General features: G+C 37.3%; 1 protein-coding gene across 2 annotated transcripts in view; it reads left to right on the top strand.

Moving 5' to 3' along the window:
- The first annotated feature begins 6,032 nt into the window (after positions 1–6,032).
- Positions 6,033–22,425, top strand: part of LOC121871468 (tip elongation aberrant protein 1-like) — a 77,994-nt gene continuing 61,601 nt past the window's right edge. The window contains exons 1-2 of one of the 2 annotated variants that reach the window (XM_042373813.1): positions 6,033–6,132; positions 6,931–7,081. The gene's annotated coding sequence lies outside the window, so the exon portion shown is untranslated. The remainder of the gene's footprint in view (positions 6,133–6,930; positions 7,082–22,425) is intronic. The other variant, XM_042373811.1, reaches the window with a different exon arrangement.

Raw genomic sequence — 22,425 nt, forward strand, 5'->3', positions numbered from 1 at the left:
TAAAGATGTTATTTATCAAAATTAACCTTTAGTATGCAAACCACTTCACAGAAAAATTTCTAATCTTCATTGATCTGAAGACTCGCTTATTGTAATGAACGATAATATACTGTGGTTATTCCAAGCGTCAATAAACCAAATGATGTCATAAACAGTAAAACCATTTATAATCTCTTTTTGACTACCTTTTGCTTTATACAACATTCCTAATGTAATGTCTAGATAAATATACTAATTTAACTGTTCTTAATAATAGTGTTTACTGGGAATATTATGTAAAATACCTTAGTTGCACAGGATTATTTACTGTATGTTTGGAACTGACAAATAAAACTTTTAATGGAAAGTTAAAAAGAATGGTTTCAATATTTTCCACACAATTTCCTAAATAGTTCACAAGTTCTCAATAAATTCTTCCAGATGTGCTTTTCAGAATTTTCTGCCTTTGGATGTTAATTGTTTACGATAACAAGAATAAATTTAACTTTAAACGCTCATATTTACGGATTTGCTTGAAAAACTTCCTCAATACATATGCAGTTGAAATGATTCTAAAGCCTTTTTGTATCTTAAATTGCGTCATAGTTTTAGTAAGCTTGAATAACCCAAAATCCTGACAACATAAACCGACAATAGGAAACCTGCTTAACTATTATCAGTTCACAAAGATAATAACTCACTCTCACATGTCTCTTATTTTGATTTAGTGGAAATAAAATAATGTGTCTCGCAAATAACCATACTTCATCAACACCTGTAGAGCTGCGTATAACGTTGTTCGGTCAGACATTCACAAAAGTCTATACCATATGCACATTATATATTACTATGACATTCCAGTTTTAATAATGCCTGTATTCATGATGGCCATACAGGTAATATACAGTATATACGAGTATATTGTTTATTTTTTTTTACAAGCACTCACGCGATCTACACGAAAACCTATGAAGCGGTGTGTGTATATATATATATTTTTTTTTTCTAAGACACCTTCTGTAGGTTGACGAGTTTAAAAGTGACAGCTGACAACTATACTGTAATATTCTGACAAACACTTATCAATACCATTAAGGCTATTACCAAGTTTACCTAAAGTTAGAGAAGGACGAGTTGGAGGAGCATAACTGTTTCAGGTGGTGAGTGCCATGTGACCACCGCGAGTACTTTGTGCCACCGCTCCGACCGCCACTGGATTTCAAACTTCGACGCCGGCGCTCTGGAAGCTTTTAGAGAGTATTGATCCCGGTCTCCTTCTCTCTCAGCAACATCAGCAGCAACAGCCTCGCCATCCTTTCCAGAGCTAAGGAGAGTCCCCGTCTGTGATGTAGCACCATATTTCATTGGTGAATCTTTGCTACTAGGGATTAACACACCTTTAGTATTCTCAAAAGAGTCTTGAATATTTCATTCCGTCACCTAATGCGGATGAGTCTTGTTTTGTTATTAAAAGGATCGTTTTCCAGAGAGTGGATAAAGAGTGGTGTACAATGCTGCCACCTCTCCCTCCTCTGCTCTCCGTAGTTAGGCTTGAGGCATCACTCACAACACACTCAAATATCTTTATTACTACACTATGTCGCTCTTAGTTACACCCGAGAGTAATTAATAACACATAGCACACAGTACACTTAACCTTTTTTCTCGGAACCTCCAAAAGCTAAGATGAGAGAGAGGAAGGCCGCACAAGTGTTGGTATCATTCTTCTTAATACTGTTAGTAGCAGCTAGTGGGATTCATACTCTCGTAAGCAGAATATTAGTAAGTCTACCGAAGAGTTACTCAACTAGTCAGGGGCACGCGATATAGCATTCACTGTGCTAATGAGTGCATAAGAATGCATAAAGAAGGAATCCAATTCAATCGAACTCTTGATCATTTACAGTTTATACCAAAGTAGTTCATTGTTCTTTAACGAAATTACGTTATTTATTCCTCTTAGGTGATATTTGGTGTTAATGATACTGAGTTATATTGTCTACCATAACGGATGACATCTCCATTCTGAGATGATATGAAAAAGTGAGGAGGCTGTGAGATGAGATGATGCTGGAGGCGAGCTGTCCTCACTGCCGAGGATAACAACAAGCTCCGCCCTCCGCGCAGTGGTGGTCGCTTCATCCCCACCTGGTTTCATTCTTACAATCAGGCGATATTGCTCACATGCAGAACTCTGTCACGGTTAGATGAGATTTCTATAGTTATTACTGTTACCAAGGCAACAATTAGCTGTCAGGGGTCATTACCAGGACCTGACTTACGTGGCCAGAAGAGGCTATTACTGGGGTCAGACAGATGGAAATAGTTACTAGACCAGACGTGCTTTCAGTGGCTGATACTGGGGACAGACGTGTAATTTACTGTAGATGCTACTGTTGAGGCCAGACCTGGCTGCTAGCAACCCTTACCTGGGAACAAGTAGCTTTTAGTAGTTGTAACTAAGGTCAGATGTGGCTGTTGTTATTACCAGATGTGACTGTTGTTATTACCAGATGTGACTGTTGTTATTACCAGATGTGACTGTTGCTATTATCAGATGTGACTGTTGTTATTACCAGATGTGACTGTTGTTATTACCAGATGTGACTGTTGCTATTACCAGATGTGACTGTTGTTATTACCAGATGTGACTGTTGTTATTACCAGATGTGACTGTTGTTATTACCAGATGTGACTGTTGTTATTACCAGATGTGACTGTTGTTATTACCAGATGTGACTGTTGCTATTATCAGATGTGACTGTTGTTATTACCAGATGTGACTGTTGTTATTACCAGATGTGACTGTTGCTATTACCAGATGTGACTGTTGTTATTACCAGATGTGACTGTTGTTATTACCAGATGTGACTGTTGCTATTACCAGATGTGACTGTTGTTATTACCAGATGTGACTGTTTTAGAGCCAGATGTGATTGTTTGTTTGTTTCCTTTTTAAGGGCTGGACGGGATTGTTATTAGAGATAGACAGGATTGATGTGAGTGCCAGCTATGATTGTTCTTAAGACCAGGTGTGACTGTTGTTAGATCCACATGTGATTGTTAGGAGCCAAATGTGACTTTTACTACGACTTAAAGTGGGTGTTGGTGGATGTTACTGAGACATAGTTAAGATAAAATGGAAGAAATTCAGTAATTTTCACGTTAATGATATTCCCTGGGGGTAAAATATCACATTATAGGATTACTTTTATGGATCCCACCTCTTGTGGTTGATCGCAATAATGAAACTTGATGCTGAAGTCAAGATATAAAGTTAAGGATCCTTGACCTCTGCCTCACAAGACGCACCTCGCTTCTATTTTACTATACGAAACCATTTTAACTTAATCTGCGTTAGCGACCTCTCATAATGACGCCATTTTAACTCCTTGGGCACTGAATAAAAGCGACTGGCGTTAACAAAATAAAATATTAAAAGTGGCATCCAGTAGTGAAGGGCTAAACTTATGCTGTGATATTGATGATTTGTCACTAATCTTACGTAAAATTTCCTTATCACTTGAATTAGATTTTCAAAATTTCTGTCTACGTATGAAGTTAAATAAAACTTGGGACTGAACCTGTATGAAAAATTACTGCCTTCGCCTCAGTGTTGTTAAGGGGAAAAAGAAAACAAAATCAATGGACTTTATATTATTAACTTAATGAAAATAAGAATAAGACAGAAACGAATGAATACTAATAAAATATATAATGAGAATTGACAATACAGTAATAAATAAATAAAAGTGATAGGCTTACAACTGAAGTTATATGAGAGCATTACTACTTTACTGACAAGATTCAGATTCAGATTTGCCCCCGAGGGGGCTAGTTTATTGGGCACCCCCTTACTTTACTGACAACTAACGTAATGTGATCCTTCCTTCTCTTTGATTATTTGTAAAATTTGAATCAACTGGTGTCTTCAAATTTTCCATATTCAAAAGCAGCGATAGTGGATGAAAGAGGTATTTTTCGATCATGCAGTCGTAGAATTTATGAAGCAAATAAATTTAGAAGAGAAATCGAACAATATATGGGATTTATAATAACAGTAAGACAGAACAGAAGTACAAATTGCATAGTTACATATCAATGTACAGTTTTACGGAAGGCAGACATAAAGATATTTGTGATGTCTCTCCATTCTTTGTAATTTGTATACCCAAGTTGCCTCATAGACAAAACGCCAAAGATATATATATATATATATATATATATATATATATATATATATATATATATATATATATATATATATATATATATATATATATATATATATATATATATATATATATATATATGACACTCAGTATTGTCTTTTATGCCCAAATGGAATGAAATTAGTGCATTATTCTTTTACAAGGATCAACAGAGATGTAACCCTATGATGAACTGAATCGATGCCAAACTATCTTTCATCAGTTTTGGTTTGTTATACATGTGAAGACAGCTCGTTGCTCACGTCAGGAAGCTTTACACGAAACCTAACAAGTGCCAGCAATGTCTGTCTGCACCTACGCCCTATATACTGCCGACCGCACTACTCTCTTCCTGAAGGCTTCACCGCCTCCCACCTTCCGCTACACTACTCTGCTGCCAGCAGCAGAAACCCTCCTATATGGTCACACTCCTTTACCAAATTTCTCCTTCCAGTACCAACACTTTTCTCCTTTTAATTACACAAGCTTCCTTTGTTGCCAACACCAAACCCTTTATGTCGCACACGTCACTCCCCTGCCAGCCACACTACTTCCTATATTGTATATTGCTTGTCATATCAGCCACACTAACCCCTTTCTGCCACAAAAACACTTTTCTTCTGCTGGTCACACCATTTCTCTCTTGCCGGCAGCAGAATTTGTTTCCTCATGGCCACAATACCCTTTTTCAGTTGGTTGAACCACACTTCTTCTGTCCAGTATTCCCCTCGACAACCATCAACTCAAGCCAATCGTTTTATACCCTCCTTGAGTTCCTCGTCTATACCACACTCCTGTCCCTTACACCACCCACACTGCCTTGCGGCATGTCGCCTGTCACGGATACACATGGCGATTTCATGCCACATATCACCGCACGTGTTTTACTATCGTGAAGAAATTCTCTAATTCATGTTCAGACATTCACCGAGTTCCATATACTTCCATAATAAATTTTCAGTTCTCCGCAAGGAACACTGTCAAGGTACATTTTGTCAATTATCACCACGTTCCAGAATCAATGGCCACACATCCACTTATCTCCAGCAACTGTGTCAAGCAGGAGCGTCCGGTCAAAAATCTGTGCTGACCTTCCTTCACAAGGTTGTTCCTTTGTAGGGTCACTCATTGCACCGTATATACTATTCAGGTTAAACTCACTGACCGTGCTGCACGGTAAGTGTTTTGTAAAGAGCTCTAGCCGCCTGCAATTATATCCAGACTGCATTTATACCTTCCTATATGGCCTGCACCTCTCAGACTATGCCTACACTCTCCTGTCAGCCTGTGAACACAAGAGCTCTCACAGCGCACAGCAGGGAAACATGTGGAGATCATGATTGCCTTCTTGACTCATGCTCGGTGGGTGAGGAGCGACTGTTATGTCGTCGCCTTATTTATAGGGTGATTGAATGCGTGGCTATGGTCTCTGATAACTGAATAATGTGGTTTAGAGTCTAAAACTTTTCGACAATAGTTGGTTGGTTCTGAACAAACTTCCATTTAGCCAATAATAATCTTTTTTACCAACTCCTACCTCTTTTACATAAATTTTCATATTGAATGTCTTATATTAATGAAAAATAAAAATTTAATGTAAAAGTGAGTGAACCTTTTAAAATATATATATACAATTTTGGTTATGAAATGTACTTAAAAATATATCGTACTTACTTTTGAGGGCGCGATAATAGTTTACCTATCGGGGACACGCGACTGTAAACAAGGTCGGGGTTAAACTGGTCATCAGCCAACCACCAGTCTACGACACGGGATGTTGGTTATGCCGAGCTCACGGCTCGCTCGAGAGTCGAGCTGTCGAGGGACAAGCCCCAGTGTTGGTCTGGACCCGGTGTAAGGTGGTTGTGCGCGAGTTTACTCTCAGCACAAGCTCTATTTCCATATAAAATTCATCTTCTTGATGGTTGTATTAAGTAAGAATGTAAAGAAATAATGGTAGTCTGTAAAATAAAGTGTATATTATCTTTTGTAATGAGTGTCAATAGAGTGTAGTGATTAAAGTGTCAACATCAAATGTACATCCTATGGTATGCTCCATCTTATGGTTAATTGATGGCATCACCTAAAGAAGACGGAATGAAAATATACCCCAGAATGATATAAAAGGAAAGGGGGGGTTGGTAAAGATCCTGAGGATCGACACATGAATGTTATGTCAAAAAGACTAGCTGGGAAGCTAGACGATTGGTGGTGGTAGTGTGCGGTGAAGCTAGTGCAGTCTAGTTCGTGTTGTCTGCTCCATGTTATTATATCACTCGTCTTAGCTGTTCACATCTACGTTAAGCTTTTTTACATATAAGTTCTCGAATTGTCACTTGGAACATGTCCTTGTAACTAAATATATTATATGAAACATTGAACACCATACAACTACACAACTGCTCGCTACTCACAAACGTTCGCGGAACACACGAGTTAAACCCAAACATAATAGTAATTGGCAACTCCCCACCCTGCCACTGCACAGTATATTGTCCAGTAATTTTTCATCCATGGCCATTCCTTAATTTATTATTTTTATTGTTACGGTTAAATGTGTGTCTTAAGATGAAGCAATGGCTGAAGTAGTGCATCTACATCAACAATACAGTATATGGTAGTGAAGGAAATATGGTAAACTGGATATATGCATACTGTCGACTATATAATTATACAGTACATGCATGCATGCTAATTCATCTTGGCAGAAGCTATTAATAAATAATTGTATATTCTTCAGCTACTTAAGTGAGTTTTGTGAAAAACCTACACGCCAGTATTAGACTTTCTCCTTGAAAACAATCTATCGGACAAGTGTGTGAATACCGTGACGTCACGTATCTCAGGTGTGTCAACAGCGTCGTAGACATTCCATGCAACCTTCGCATTAGGTGAGTATATAAGTGACATTTCGCATGGAAATTATCATATGTAGTCATAATAAATATTCAAAAGTGTTTCTCCCTGTTACATATTTTTTAGTAGGTAATAAGTACCATGGAACATTATTCCCTGCGTTTACACAGATGAGTTCTAAAAAGCTAGTTAATTCTATTTGTCTGGAACCCATAATGAAAAGGCACAAGATGATCGCCTCGTTATTGTGAGTGAAGTTAATTTGTGTGGACGCTAGGTGATGGTTCCAGCCTGGCCCTGGGGAGGTACACGTGACCATCAGGTATTAAACTCGTAATTGGTTAATCTCAGGTAGCTTTTCCCTTGTCTGTCCGTCGTCTTCTTTTATCTTGTGTCAATGATTTTTTTTGCTGATTATGGTGAGTTGCTGCAGAAAAATGTGTTTCTTCCGCCATATTGTTTGCGCACCATATTGCTAACTTTCATTGTGTGAAAAATGTGTTGCTGCCACATAGTGTGTGGCAGCACACACACACACACACACACACATATATATATATATATATATATATATATATATATATATATATATATATATATATATATATATATATATATAGTTCCACAATAGAAACGTGGACAAGATAAATCTCTATAAAACCACACAGGAAAAAGGAAACACTGGAGCACCTTAGCTTTCGTCTTTATTCAAGACATCTTCAGAGGCAACTGAATTTACAGTGACTGAAGGAGGCTTATATATAGGGTGGTCTTACATAACAGTTGCCTCTGAAGATGTCTTGAATAAAGACGAAAGCTAAGGTGCTCCAGTGTTTCCTTTTTCCTGTGTGGTTTTATAGAGATTTATCTTGTCCACGTTTCTATATATATATATATATATATATATATATATATATATATATATATATATATATATATATATATATATATATATATATATATACAGTATATATTAAAAAACAAAAACATATTCGACTCATTGAATTGAACTTGTTTACTCCCATAACAGCTATCCTAAAAGGAACATTCATCACATAAGTTTCCTATTCAAAACACTTGTAATCTTCCAAAAGTTACTGTACATCAGTGTTCACAAACGTTCTTTCATGATACTGTTTCAGATGTCTTATTAGGACCCGTACGGCAGCAACTGTTCATCTGGGTTCTTTATTAATGTACTATATAAAAGAATATGTAAGATATATTATTTTTATTAACCATCAATGGGCTTCACTTAGCCTACAAGCATTTCCCCCAAAAATATTAAAAATTTACAAAACAAACGATCACAAGAACAACATAATGTGACTCGAAGTTGCACAAAGAAGACCGTTAAGTGAGGAAGGCAGGCGTTGTGTTTTTCGTCTGTTTTGTTCAACTGGAGCAGATATTTAACCATTTTCATTCTACAGAGAGCTGCACGTGTGAGTACTCTACTGTTAGATTATTAATTCATCTTAATGGCGTGAAAATTCGATGGCTATCAACTCGAGAATTGTTCATCATCGAAGATCCTTTAGCCACACACCTGTACCGTATACCGTGCAGGAATAACAGCCTAGACGCAGGTGTCACTAAAGGACATGATTTCTCGTAGTTTAATTAAAGTTCCAACCTGCACGCCAGGACCCAACTTAGGACAAAAATGACCTAAGGCAAAGGGTCATTAAAGGGGCCCTTTTCACTAAGAAACAGCCTGCGTTGCCTCCTTATTTACAACCTGGGAGCTCCTGTATCAATATGGCTAATCGGGCAACATGTCAAAAGGTCATCATGCAATCCCTCTAGATTTGATAACGTTTTAACCTGTTTTTCTTTAAAAATAATATATTTTTGTGTTACTGTATTCATTTTTATCCATAGTTTCTTCTAATTTATTTCTATTTCTAACATCTTGGGGGGTCCTGTTTGTCCTGACTCTAATTAGACCATGTACCGGTATTGCACATCATTTATCGTGTATTTTAAATCTGATTTACTGATGTCACTTTAGTTTCCATAAGTGATGATTCCTTTCCAATAACGAATTTATAACATGTGACCTTGAAAAAAGAATATCCTTAACCACAAAAATAATCTCTTGTTGATTATGTTTGCAAATAGTTGAATTTTTTTTGGATGGGTATTACTCTAGTACTGGAGCGCCAATATACCGGTACGTATCGCTTCTTCCATTTTAATCACTCACCTACGTGCAGTCCTGAGGCTACCACCAGCACCTTGGCAACCACACTTTCTCTCAATCAGTCCCTCTTATTAGATACATAACCATGAGTTTGGTTCTGTTAATGGCTCCAACTCTTTAGTACTATAGATTCGGTTCTCTAATTATCTCATAAGTGTTGATGACCCTAACGACCCTATGGAGAAGTTAGCTGTCCTCCTCCTCCTCCTTCTCTTCTTCCTGGTTATGCACATTAATCTCTCCACCGGCCACATTCCATCACCCTCCATTACACTGGGCCCCAACACACTCCAGGTTTTGGATTTTATCAAGCTCTTCGGCGTCGCTAAAGATAAACCGGACTGGAAAGTACACATCAGTACAATCAAAAAATCTTCCTGATATCGTCTCCACATGATTTGACGCCTCAAATCCCTCCAAGTTCCCGCGTTTGAGGTGCACTCAGTACATTGAACCTCTCAACTCTCTCTGAATATCACCATGACCTCATCTGTCAGTTTGGGACGAAGCAACTACACTATCCTCGACACCCTCTCCTGCTACCACCTGAGATCCCTCGTCTTCAAATTTCTGTTCGATACCACAATCTTCTTCCAGCCCATAGGACCACGTACTGATCGCTATAAGAACAGCCCCATTCCAATTTCCAACCACTGTTAAGATCATCAACAACTCATAGATAACTTGTGTTTTCACTCATTATCAGTCTCTTGTAATTGTAACTTTGCTGAAATTCTTTGTTAAATGGCCCTTCCCCCCCCCGCTTGTCATTAACATATACTGTGTATGTGTACCACTATTTGTATATTTTTAATTTATGGCTGCTATATTGGTTAACAAACAGATTATTATTATTATTATTATTGTTGTTATTATCATCACATATATATACTGTACACACAGTAATAATAATAAAAAATATATATGTGTGTCTAATTTTATCAGTCCACCGAGTAAGGCTCCACAAGTGTCTATAAACTAACTAGCAGTATCTTTAGAGGTGTTCTGTCCTATGTGGTATATGGTTTGACTACAGGTGTGCGGTATGTGTGTTAACTAAGTGACTTTTTTGAGGTCCCATGTAGATGCACCCTCTTTATAATTGCGTTAAAATAAATAAATACAATTGTTAATTGAAAATGTATATTTTTTGGCCCCGAACTCTCTCATTCGTTTTGTTAAGATTAAGACTTGTTGTATGTAAAAATTGTAAAATGTTGGAGAGAACCCGTGTCATTAGTGGAGCAATTATATGATTGTTCGGTAGTGAGTCTGTTTATCATTATTAATGTGTGTATGCACCTTTGTAAAATATACTAGTATGCTATAAATTTACCTCTGCATTCTTTATATAACATGGAGTGTGTGTCCAGGTTATAGGTGTGTAAGTATGTCTAGTATATTATTGTTGTACGTATTTACTGTATTGTATGTACTGTACCTAATATTATGTGAGCAATGTCTTAAGTGGAAGGTACAGCATCTATGAATTAACTGTATATGTTACGGAATTTTTTACGAACTTGGTCCTTTTGCAAAAATTCCAAACAGCATAATGATATTATATGTGAGGCCCCCCACCTAACCTAACCTAACTTAACCGTACCCAGGCATGTTAATGACATTTTGCAATCATGCCAGCTGTGTGGTCAGGGTTAGGTTAGCTTAGGTTAGGGGCCTGGCATTTAATATCATTATGCAAAAAGGCCAAACAGCTATTTGGCCTTTTTCAAAATTAGCTAACATAGATATACTGTACAGGTATATGGCATATGTGTCTGGAATATGGAAGTGAAAGTGCACGAGTAATCTGTGAAGTGCATAAAACTTGCATCCATTTATGTTTCACATACCGGTACATGAGGTGAATGAGCTTGTGCGTTTTTGTTTGTGTTGCCCGCAGGTACGTACTGTATTATTTGGTGCGGATGTTTTTGTAGGTTGTACTGAAAATGTTTAATTTATCCTCTCACCGTTATTAGTATTCCTTATAATGGATAGCAAGATATTAGTAATACTAAATTTGTTATGTGCCTGCTGCTACTAACTACCGTGGGCAGGAATAAAATGTTACAATTATTTTAGATGTGTTTTCATGCGCCACCATTTCCGAGTTTACAGTAGTCTACATGTAACAGGAGAATGTTTTTGTTAAGTTTTGTCTCTGTTTTACTGATTCTAATGCAGAGCTTACTGCAGGCGGTCTCAGAACGCTGTAGTATGTACTTTATAATCTTTACTGTATATATACTGAACATCAAACTGAAAATTTATCGAGAACCGCCTAAGACGGGAAATATTTTGACATGTAAACGAAACGTAATGACAAAGCGAAGTTTGCCGACTAGCCAAGGACAGGGAGAGTTGCCATGTAGTCCAACGTACAAAATCTAATATTGATTATTCTGGTGAACCCTTCGTCAGTTTGTTGTGGATTCATCATTTACAATTCATCAGGTCTTTTAAATCTCCATTCACGCTTGGTTTTTTTTTTCAATATAAAAAACTTCTTGATATCAACTTACGGGATTATAATGACCTACGAAGATTTTCAATGTTAATCACTTGATATTAAAAGTGGTAGTGTGAATGAATGAAAATAACTAATGAAAAAAGTTGTACATTTATAAGAACTGGCGTGAATAGAGTTTATCTGATTTCATCAAGTTTCCGTGATGTAAAGACTAAAATCAATAGGCTTCACCACTCAAACGGTGCTCCACCCAATCAGCTCTTTGAAACGGAAAGCCCTTAGGCCTCCCCCCTCACCCTGCACCTTCCTTCCTTCCTCTTGAGTGTCGTACTGAAAAATCTTGCTGTCCTAAACTAATCGACAACGAGGCAGCAGCAGTCAGAAAATTGATGGAAGCAGCAGAGAAGAATTTAGAGACCAACATGCCTAATTGTCTATATAAATGATAACGATTTACTGAACGGATGAACAAGGCTTTTTAGGATATGCTGTGTGGAAATAACTGCTTAATTCGGTCAATAAACTGGTAAGACTGGAAATCGTTACTTTTACCATTGAACAACATGATCTATTTACAAATTATTTTATCTGAGTAAATAAATCTATATCAAGAAAATGAAAGACTGTAGCAGCGAAACACGTCATTAACTGAACGACCCCTGCATGGCATTACGCAAAGGGTGTAACATAACCCGGCGTACCTATAATTATATTGGAAAAAGTATGTCTGCCATATATTTATAATGTTATAAACTAATCTTGATATATTGTACTGTATATTTTTTTCTTCTTACATAACTATTCAATTTCTGATATACATTTCATTTCTTGATCTCTGAAATCCTTCATTTTTTCTTGGGAGTATAATATAGGTATAGCCTATGGGAAAGTCTAATTAAGCTTATATTATTAACAGGTTAACGGGATCACATTCTCATTAGTGGGAATGTTTGTTGTCGAATGAGTTTTATGATTGTGTTATGGTGAATGTTTGGTTTATACTACAGGGTAACTAAAAAAAAATAAGTAGATAAACTGCCTTACAGATTTTCATGGATATCGGGTGAATTTTTGTATTGTAACTGTGAATACATTTTACTGAGACACCCTGTAGTTGGTAAATGTATTTGTGGTAGATGGTACAATATATTTTGTTTGTAGTTGACGAGGCGAATGTTTCTGTTTATGTTTTTGGAGGGGTTTTGTTTGTAAAGAGTGAATGTTTGAATGTGTAGTTTGTTTGTAGTTGGTGAATAATTATTTGTGTTTTGTTCATAAATAATGAATGTTTATGTATCGGTCAGGTGGATTTTGTTTGCAGGTGATCCATGTTTGTGTTTGACAGTGGGTTTTGCTTGAAGCTGCTGTTTGTGTTTGATAGTGGGTGGATTTTGTTTGTAAGCGCTGAGTTCTTGTGTAGGGATGTACAGTTTTGTTTATTGAAGGTAAATGTTTGTATGTTGATTGGTGAATGTTATTTGTATGTTGCTGCGGGGTCTTGTATATTACTATTGTATGTTTTGTACGTTCAAGTGAGAGTTTGAATGTGTTGATGGTGGTTAGTTTCTTGTATGTTAATGGGGAATTTTTTTCTTGGTTTATAATGAATTTTATGCGTTGTGAATTTTTTTATTTATCGTAATTTTGGTTTTATTTATCTGGAGGTTTGAACTGATGATTTTTTTCGTTATATGTTATTGATGTTTTTTATTATTTTTTTCACTTAGCTACTGTGGAATGACTCACAAGTAACGTTTCTTTACTCAAATTTGACAGACTACTATCAGCAACTTTCTTGAGTAGTTATATGGAAAGATAACTGTGGTTAAAAAATTTACACTGAGCTGCCTGGTATTACGAACTAATGAGGCGGATTACTGAGCATAGATAACATTTACTCCTCATAATGAAGTATTAAAACGCAAACAAAAACTATTGTATAAAACCGGAACTAGAATAGTCTCTCTCTCTTTAGCTTTTACTAGAGGCGAGGTAATATTTCCACACATGCAGCTAGTTCCCCCGAGTGCAATTCCCATAGTATTGTTTTTCTACTAATTTTGTTTGCATACTGAATGAACTATGAGTGATTAAGCTTTACGAATTGCTTACTACAAAACGACTAATATCTCTTCCCGCTTTTCTTTTTCTTTCCGTTGTCAGTTATCTCATGATGGGGGCTCTATATACTGCTTCCATTCTTCACCATCTGGGTCGCTAAACTATACCATTCTCATCATTTGTATGCAGTCGGTCTTCCTCTTTATCAGGCTTCTTTTGTACTCTGTTTATCCACTTTATTCTTGGTCTTCCCTTTCTCTCTTTGTCGTTCTCTTTCTTCCACACACTCCCTATTTGTAAGAGGTAAGACACATCTCACTGTATAATTTATTCAACAAAGTCTCCCCCATCGTTACAGCTATTTGGAACAGGATAATTTAGAACTGAGGGGGAGGGCACTAAAGTAGGGAGTCCCACTAAGTCATTACGGTTCTCTGACACTAGCCATTGATTTCTTGGAAAACTCGCTTCTTTTACTTAATCTTCAAAGCCCATTATATAATTATCTATTACCTTCAGCCTCTCTTCTTGTATCTTCGTTAATTTTACTGTTACTAAACCTAATTGCCAGCTCATAAATTTGTATTATTCGCATCTCTAGATCATTCACACCTTTAATTCTTTCATATCTTCCTATCTCACAAAATTCCTTGCATTTTTTTTATACCTTTGCACCTAGTTACTTGCTATTATCACCATCCTTACTCATTGTCATCTCACTGTTGTTTGTAAATTTAAATCATTCTCTCCCACTTTAGCTATACATTATCTCTGTCTACTCCAAGTTTATTTTGACTTCATGTATCATATAACTCCACTATTAGTCTCTTTAACCCTTCCAATGCTCTTCACTATAATAACTAAGTCATTTGCATGTGGTTGATCGAGTATCTTACAATTACAAATATGGGGAGTATCTGACCTATAGGCTCTCTCCCTCTCAAACTCCCCAGTTGTTTGTTCACCCACTTAAACAATTATTATTGATGTGTATATATTCCCTCAATCATCATCGTCTTTATTTCCCCTACCTCTTCCTCTATACCTCCGTCCACTTTATGAACTTTAAATGTGAACGCGGGACAGTGTTATGTGTCTTTCAAGGTCTACAAACTCGATGGCTATATATTATCTGAACTTACTCTTTCTTCCCTGTTGATTCTCTGCTAACTTACTCACTCCCGCTTGTTTTATCCTTGCTTCTATAATTTACCCCTATAAATGCTTAACTGAGTTGGATAATGCCTCTGTATCGTACTGATTTCCACAAGTTTCGTCTATTACTTTCCCATTATGGAAGTATCAGCCCCTTCCTACAGCCTCCTTGTATCTGCCTTGTCCTAAAACACTCCTTAAACAAGAGGTTTCTGCCCCGCTCAACTCCTGTTTGCCCAGCGCTCACATCATACCCACAATCATATCATCCCTTCCATATTATTTCCCACATTTCATCCTCTTAAACTGTTCTCTTCGCTGCTTCTTTCGTTATGTCTTCACCTTTATCTCCCTCATCATTGGGTGTGGTATTCTCTTATCCTTGTGGGTTCAACAGGTTCTCAAGGTATTCCTTCCATGCTGCCACCATCGTCTCTATTTCCGAAACATTATTCCTTCGTCTTTATTTTTAATGCTTTTTGTAATTTACTCTTGTTTTAATGTCCTCTTTGATGTATTTTTTATCGTTGTATATCAATCTTGTTATCTCTACTTCCTCTTTTTTCTTATTTCTTTACAATTCCAACATTCATATATTCATATATATATATATATATATATATATATATATATATATATATATATATATATATATATATATATATATATATATATATATATATATATATTTAAGATATGTTGGCACTTTCTGCACTTTAACTCTAATCTAACTTTTAGTTACTAATCCGGACTACGTAAACAGACTAATGCATTTACTTAAACAAAAGTTGAGTTACCTTCTACTCCATGGCTGGACTTCAAGCAATGATATATTATTACTTTGAGGACGATGATATTCTACCATGACGATTTCAGAAGACTGTCATGACGACTTCACCAAATTAAATTTTTAAGGGAAAATTATTTGATGAAATCGCGAGTACTTTTTTGACGTTAGGTTAGGTTGGTTTCCAGTCTTACCGAATGCCAACAATACCGGTCGTGATTTTACACCCGTATGGGATATCTAATGTGTTCAACAATATAAGCAGCACTTATTTAAGAATTAATGACAAGACCAATTTATTTAATTAATGTTCACAGGCGTGTAACATAGCATTTGTATCAAGAGTTTTGCCTGGCTGGGATTTCAACACAAGTCAAACCAAATAAAAGACAAACGTGGAGTACAGCTTGTTAGCCGAGTAATCATATTGTTTGCCTCTGTGAGCACGGGCGGCTGATTACTTTTCTTTTGGCCAAACGTAGCCGACAGACTCTGGTATTTTTCATTTCCAAATTAAAATAAACTTGGTACCGTACTGAAAAATGTGTTTGGTCATAAGCAAATAATCGGGTATAAACGATGATTTTGGAAAAGAATATTGGTAAAATTTGTTACTTGGCAATGTGATGAAGACGATGGTAAACAAAGTTGAAGATGCTAGAATATCATGACGCGAACATGACGTAAACATATATAAATCACGGAAAAAATATGATTCATTCTCTGTTAACTTGTATGACAGTAGAGCCAGAGCGGAGGGCGATGACGGTCACTTAACAATAATAACTGGTCTGTATGACTCGACTCAGTGATGTATGAACGAATGGCTTGATTTCCGCGCCAGTCATTCTATCACATGAAATTAAGCTACCCGTTTATTGCCTTGTCATAGTGAAGGTTTCTGTGAATTCAGTGAAAATTTGGTAATAAAGCAGTTTACTCTATTAGGTAATGAATTTCGACGCATCTGCTAATGGTTGTACAATCAGACTTAACAACACCTGTAAGAGATATTGAAGGGCGGACTGCGGCTAGCTTGAGTGTGGTTCCAGTCTCTCTCTCTCTCTCTCTCTCTCTCTCTCTCTCTCTCTCTCCATCTGTACAGGGGGTACAAAGTTGCATTTCATATCCTCACAATGTTTGGCTCCACTTGCTGATGTGAGTCTGCTTTCTCTACCACATATTTAGCGAAGAACAAATATAACTCCATCACCAGTGACCACCTTTATCATTGTCTTAGACTAACTATCACATCATTTGTACCAAATTTCAGAGAATTGACAAGGACAAAGTGTCACTCTTCACACTAATGATCATTAATCAGTTAATGAAGGCCCCACAGGACACACCCTGACCTGCAGTGTTTTAGGTTGTAGAGATTTGGGTAAATTTTTTATTCACCCCCCCCCCCAGGGTCCCACTTCAACGAGAGGGAACGATGGTTACTTTTTATCCCACTGTACACATCATGACCTCGCTATTTTTTTTTACAGGGAACTAATTAATTTCTTTAATTCATTTGCATTGTCAATGCAATTTGAGATTATAAATACATGTAGCTGCAAATAAATCGTAATATGTTCTGTTATTTGTTATTACGTCATGTTAAATTAAGCCTTTCAACCAGGCCTTTGCCACCTAGGAAATTTATGTGACTGGACCTTCACAAATAGTAATTGAGTAAACCCTGCAGCACTTATCTCTACGGTTTCCAGACTTGCAACTTAATAGAATTTTGAATGAACTTTTCAGGAAGGTGTTCTCCCCGTGTAAAGCAAGAAACACGTTTACTTATTTAAGCAAATTTAAACTTAGTGCAGTGTACCAATTCAGCTCATTCGGAGTATGCGGTTGACGCCCTCCAGGAGAACCTCTTATACACGTGAGCTGTTTCACAAAATATGATAATGTTCCGAAAAGGTGACCATAAAGGGCCACTTTTTTCTTCTTCTTTTTTAACTTGCGATAGGCCCCACCCAAAGCCTTTCCAAAGCGGATCGGCCAAATCGGATTTTTTTTTTTACAGTTTTTCACCGCTTGTGGTGTGGTGGGCAGTGCTCAAATATTATTGGAATTCGTACCTGAAAAGTTCGGGAGATTTATCCATCTAAAGCAATCCCCAGAAAATAATGTACACAATAATGAAAATAAAAATTGTGATAACCGGCAATTATTAATTTACAGTGTAAAATTATTGAATCAAACTAAATGATGAAACTTGTCATATTTTGTTTTATTAATTTAAACCACGCTATTGTTTACACATGGTATCACTTTAAAACTCTTGAACTTAACAAGGTAAAGTTCAGGACATATAATTTATCCATGCTGAAACCAGACTCCTGCTTCACATGACTCTTATCCCATTAACCTAACCTAACCTAACCAACAGTCCCATTTTAAGGTCGTTAAGTTAAAGGTTTGGTGGTGTTCTGGTGGTCGATATTAATAATATTCGAAATTATTATTTTTTTTTTACCTGCTTTACTGGATTGGCATTGTCTGGAATTCTTTTTTTTGGACAATACATATAAATAAGCACAGACCCTCCATGAATTTGACCAAATCTTCATTGATTCATTAATTGGAAATATCACAAGTTTTCTCAAAAGTTAAAACAAAAAAGTCTGCGAAATTATGAACTACCAGAGCAATATGTCAGGTTAATAGGAGCAACACACGATGGCAGGAGATGTCGTCAACTTTTACCTGAGTTTTATGTTACGTGTTGTGTACTACAGGGGAATGTTCTGCTCTTCTGCGTGTTGTACTTATCGATTGTGGTACGAGGAGAACGATTGGTGATAAAAGATAAAGTAATTTATATTATTGAATGGGTAGAAAAACAAATATATGCACCTATATAAGTAGACGATGTGGTAATGGTGAGTGGAAGTTCACGGGCTAGAGGAGAAGAGGAAAAAAGATGGTCTGACAATCAACGTATGAGAACTGAATTGGTAATGGAGGATGATATTATGGTGGGACGTTGAAATATTTGGGTCAATTAGTAGACACCATGGCTCGCTTGAGAGAATGAAGAGAGTCAATCAACTTATGGGTATGTTGACTAAGGTTTGGAAATCACATAAATTGACAATCTACATCAAATCGAATCTATACGTGGGTTTGGTGACGACTGTTCTAGTTAATGAAACAGAATCATGGTACGATAATGAAACTATACTGATGGTTTCAGACACTCGAAAATAAAGCAAGAAAATACTGGGAATAAGACACCTGGATCCAGTCAGGAATGAGATCATAGGGGAAATTACGAACGTTGAGGACTTGTTGATGAGAAACCGATGGAGATGGTTTGGACACATTATTGGTGTTCAACCTGAGAAATAACAAGAGAAGCTGTGATGTGGACACCCGAGGGAATAAGAAGAAAGATGAAGACAAGACCCACTTGGAGTCCCATCATGAGGAGAGAGACGAGGACAACCGAGACGATACATATGAAAGAGCTCAAGATTGGGTTGGTTAGGGTGATTACGTGGAGTCTGTATTGGTCGTACGGCGTTGAAGACGATAATTGATAACGTATCTCGCTGGTGACATTTTAATTGGAATGCCAACCTTTTGAAGTATCAAAGATAAAGTTTAAGAAAACACTTACTCCTCTTAGATTATCCAACAGGAAACTGAGAATTGAGGCAAGATCTTCTCTAAAGGTCGAGTGGGTTGGGTTGAAGTATAGACTGCACTACATGACCACTTGCTGGGAAAACGCTCTTCGTATAGATAGACAATGTTTCCTGCTGTAGAGTACTGGCAGGCTTTGGCCAAGGTCACAAAGAATGGTGTGTCTTGCGCTTCACTCATGGTAATTTTTTTAATGAATTTTGCTGTTTGTGTATATACTTTGTACCATTACAGTAAAAACTTTGCTGGCCGGACGCTTAGCTGACGAGGGTTTAGGGTGGCTGGACTTCTTTATTTTTGTGGGGGGGAAAATTAAGTCGGAATTTTCAGAGGAAACTTGGTGCTTTTCCTTTAATTTTCGTAAAAGTCTGACCAACCATAAATTAGTTGAGCTGTTGAGAGGATTACGTGACGTGCAGCAGTAGTCTCTCCTATACCTTTTACCGGTATTGTGTTTGCCGAGTTCTTTATGTTTCTATAAGGTCTATTGTCATTTAGCAGTTATAATATTAATGCTCTACTCTGGCTTAAGGAATAATCTGAAGTAATTTGTATAGTTTTAAAAGCTATACAATCTATAAAGCTTTTGTGGTACAGTGTAAACACACTCGTCTCGCTACTTCGTTCTAACTTTATTAACTGGGTCGGATATGGTAAAGACGTGATGGGCGTTATACAGTGTGGCGCTACCAAACATTATAGGTTTTCTCTGTGTACTCCGGTTACCTTCTGCACTATCACTGGACAATAAAGTATAGTTCATCCATTACGTTTAGTCAAATTTGGTGATGATTTGGGAGAGATTCTTCATTACAGTACTGGCGATGGAGTGGAAACACAGTCATCCACATCCGCACACATACAAAAATTCAGTAAACATAATTTCATACATATACATTTCGTCATACACACACACTCAAGCACATGGTCACAAATATAGATCATTGTAGGAGACATTATGAAGTTTTGAAGTTTATTGTGAGGTGACTCCAGGTTAATAAAAATGGCCGCTGATTATAATTTTGAGCCACATACTTTTTCTAATTAAATATAACATTACAGGGCACTTTTAAGAGAGAAAAGGAATAACTAACATAAAATTTCGAGAGACATTTTAGTTATAGCTTCACCTTTTGATGTAATAAAACGATGTTTCTGAGCATACTGTACACACCCAGACATCTTTTGTTTCAGGGACATTAAGTAAAAAAGTCTTGTGTACCGGAAGTTCTTCACTTACAATAACTGATTTTATACACACCTCTCAATTGTTTACTGAGGAGAACCGGTCTGTGAGAGGTATTTCAGTTTTTAATGTTTCGCCATATGAATAGTTCAGCTTTAAGAGATTTGCGCGGCGTTGAATATACATGTGACGCAGCCAAGCTCCAGCTGGGATACCTGGCCCGACCAGGGGGATGTATGGGGCGGTCAGGCCTTAGGCTCCACTGGTCTTCCTGGGGTACATGGGGCGGCCAGGGTTCCACCTGGGATATATTGTGCGGGCCCCCTGGAATAGAGGTTATGGGCAGGGTCCTCCTGGATGAGGACGCTAAGGCTTCACCAGACATGCGTGGCGTGGGCAGAAACATGTGTTTAATGTGCACTATTAAAAAAAAATTACGTATGCGACACAAGCCTTAAAAATAAAACCAAGGCATTGGTCTATATCGCCTTGGTAGATGTTAACAAGCTTCGTCACAGCATCTTGGATCTCTTCAGATTCAAGTTGACTCAAAAAGCCAAATTGGGAGCAGATTAGCTTCTTAGCGCCTTTGAAACGGGGGTAGCCTTACATAAGTGCTTTACTGGCTTCCTTCCTGAATTACCAGCGCGTGATATTCTCGTTTTATGTGCACACATCTTACTGGCAGTTCTCTACGATTTGTATCAGAACTATGTATCCACTGTATTTATTCTTTAGTTTTATTTGTAGACTGTCGTTGATTCTTCACTATTAACTCATTAAGTGATAAAGGTTTCTCTCAACTGAATAAAATCGTCTGGCGTGAACTAGAATACAATAACCTGTGTGACAACTACTACTGTTTTCAGGGTTAATGTACACGTTAACTATGGCAGGTACTACAGTCAAATTCTACCTCGTTTTAGTCATACTTTCCTTCGTTGTGTTTCCCTCACTCCCCCAAACTCTATTTGTCATTCCATTAAATTTGATGACTGCAGCTGATTTGTCGCCCAGTCCCCTAAACCTCCTCTCCTTTTGCGCGAGGGGAGGCAGAACTGAGGGGAGGCAGAACTGAGGGGAGAGAAGGGGGACGAGCTGATAACGGGGAGGGGGGAGGGGTGGAGGGGTAGGTAAGTGAGGGACGGTGTGGAGTGATGAGTCCCTATTCTCCCTTTGTCATTAATTATGCAACAGAGGATAATGATCAAAGCAATTATCAACGTGTTGTTCAGTTTGCTGCTCTATATACGTTGTGTTGTTTTCCTTACCGTCGTCGACACTTCCACCACTTGCTATAGGGGTCGAGAGAATGTTTTAGTACTTATAGAGAATTCGCTCAGTACTGTATATTTATCTTGATTATATTTGTCTGTTGTCCAAAAATCATCAAATTAGTGTGTTGTTTATTTTGTTTGTCCGTCTCCTTGCTTGTTTGTATGATTGCTAACGCTTGTCCTTTAAGGTATTGCTTAAGAGTGTTATAACATACAAGTTTCAGGCTGAAGAAAAGGAAATTTGCGTCAAGAACAGTTTCAAGGACAATTTTGACAGTGAGCGATAAATTGTTTTACCTCAGGTCTTTTGAGTTCTTATTGATGTCGATAACTGCCACAGTCACTCGAGTTCTTACCTTCACTCTTAAGATTATCCAACTAATGGCTTCCTCGGAAACTTACTGTATATGTCTAAGTCTTGTCAATGCCGGATACAGGACTAGATCCAGGTCACACTCATTTTATATGGAGAATTGAATATCTACCTCCGAAATTTTATGGACTACAGCCTTCATATTTACTGAGTACGTTACTATATTTACACATGGAAGCTATGATATATTTATTGGTCAGCTGAATCATG

The sequence above is a fragment of the Homarus americanus genome, unplaced genomic scaffold (assembly GCF_018991925.1).
Source record: "Homarus americanus isolate GMGI-L3 unplaced genomic scaffold, GMGI_Hamer_2.0 scaffold45698, whole genome shotgun sequence".
NCBI lineage: Eukaryota > Metazoa > Arthropoda > Malacostraca > Decapoda > Nephropidae > Homarus > Homarus americanus.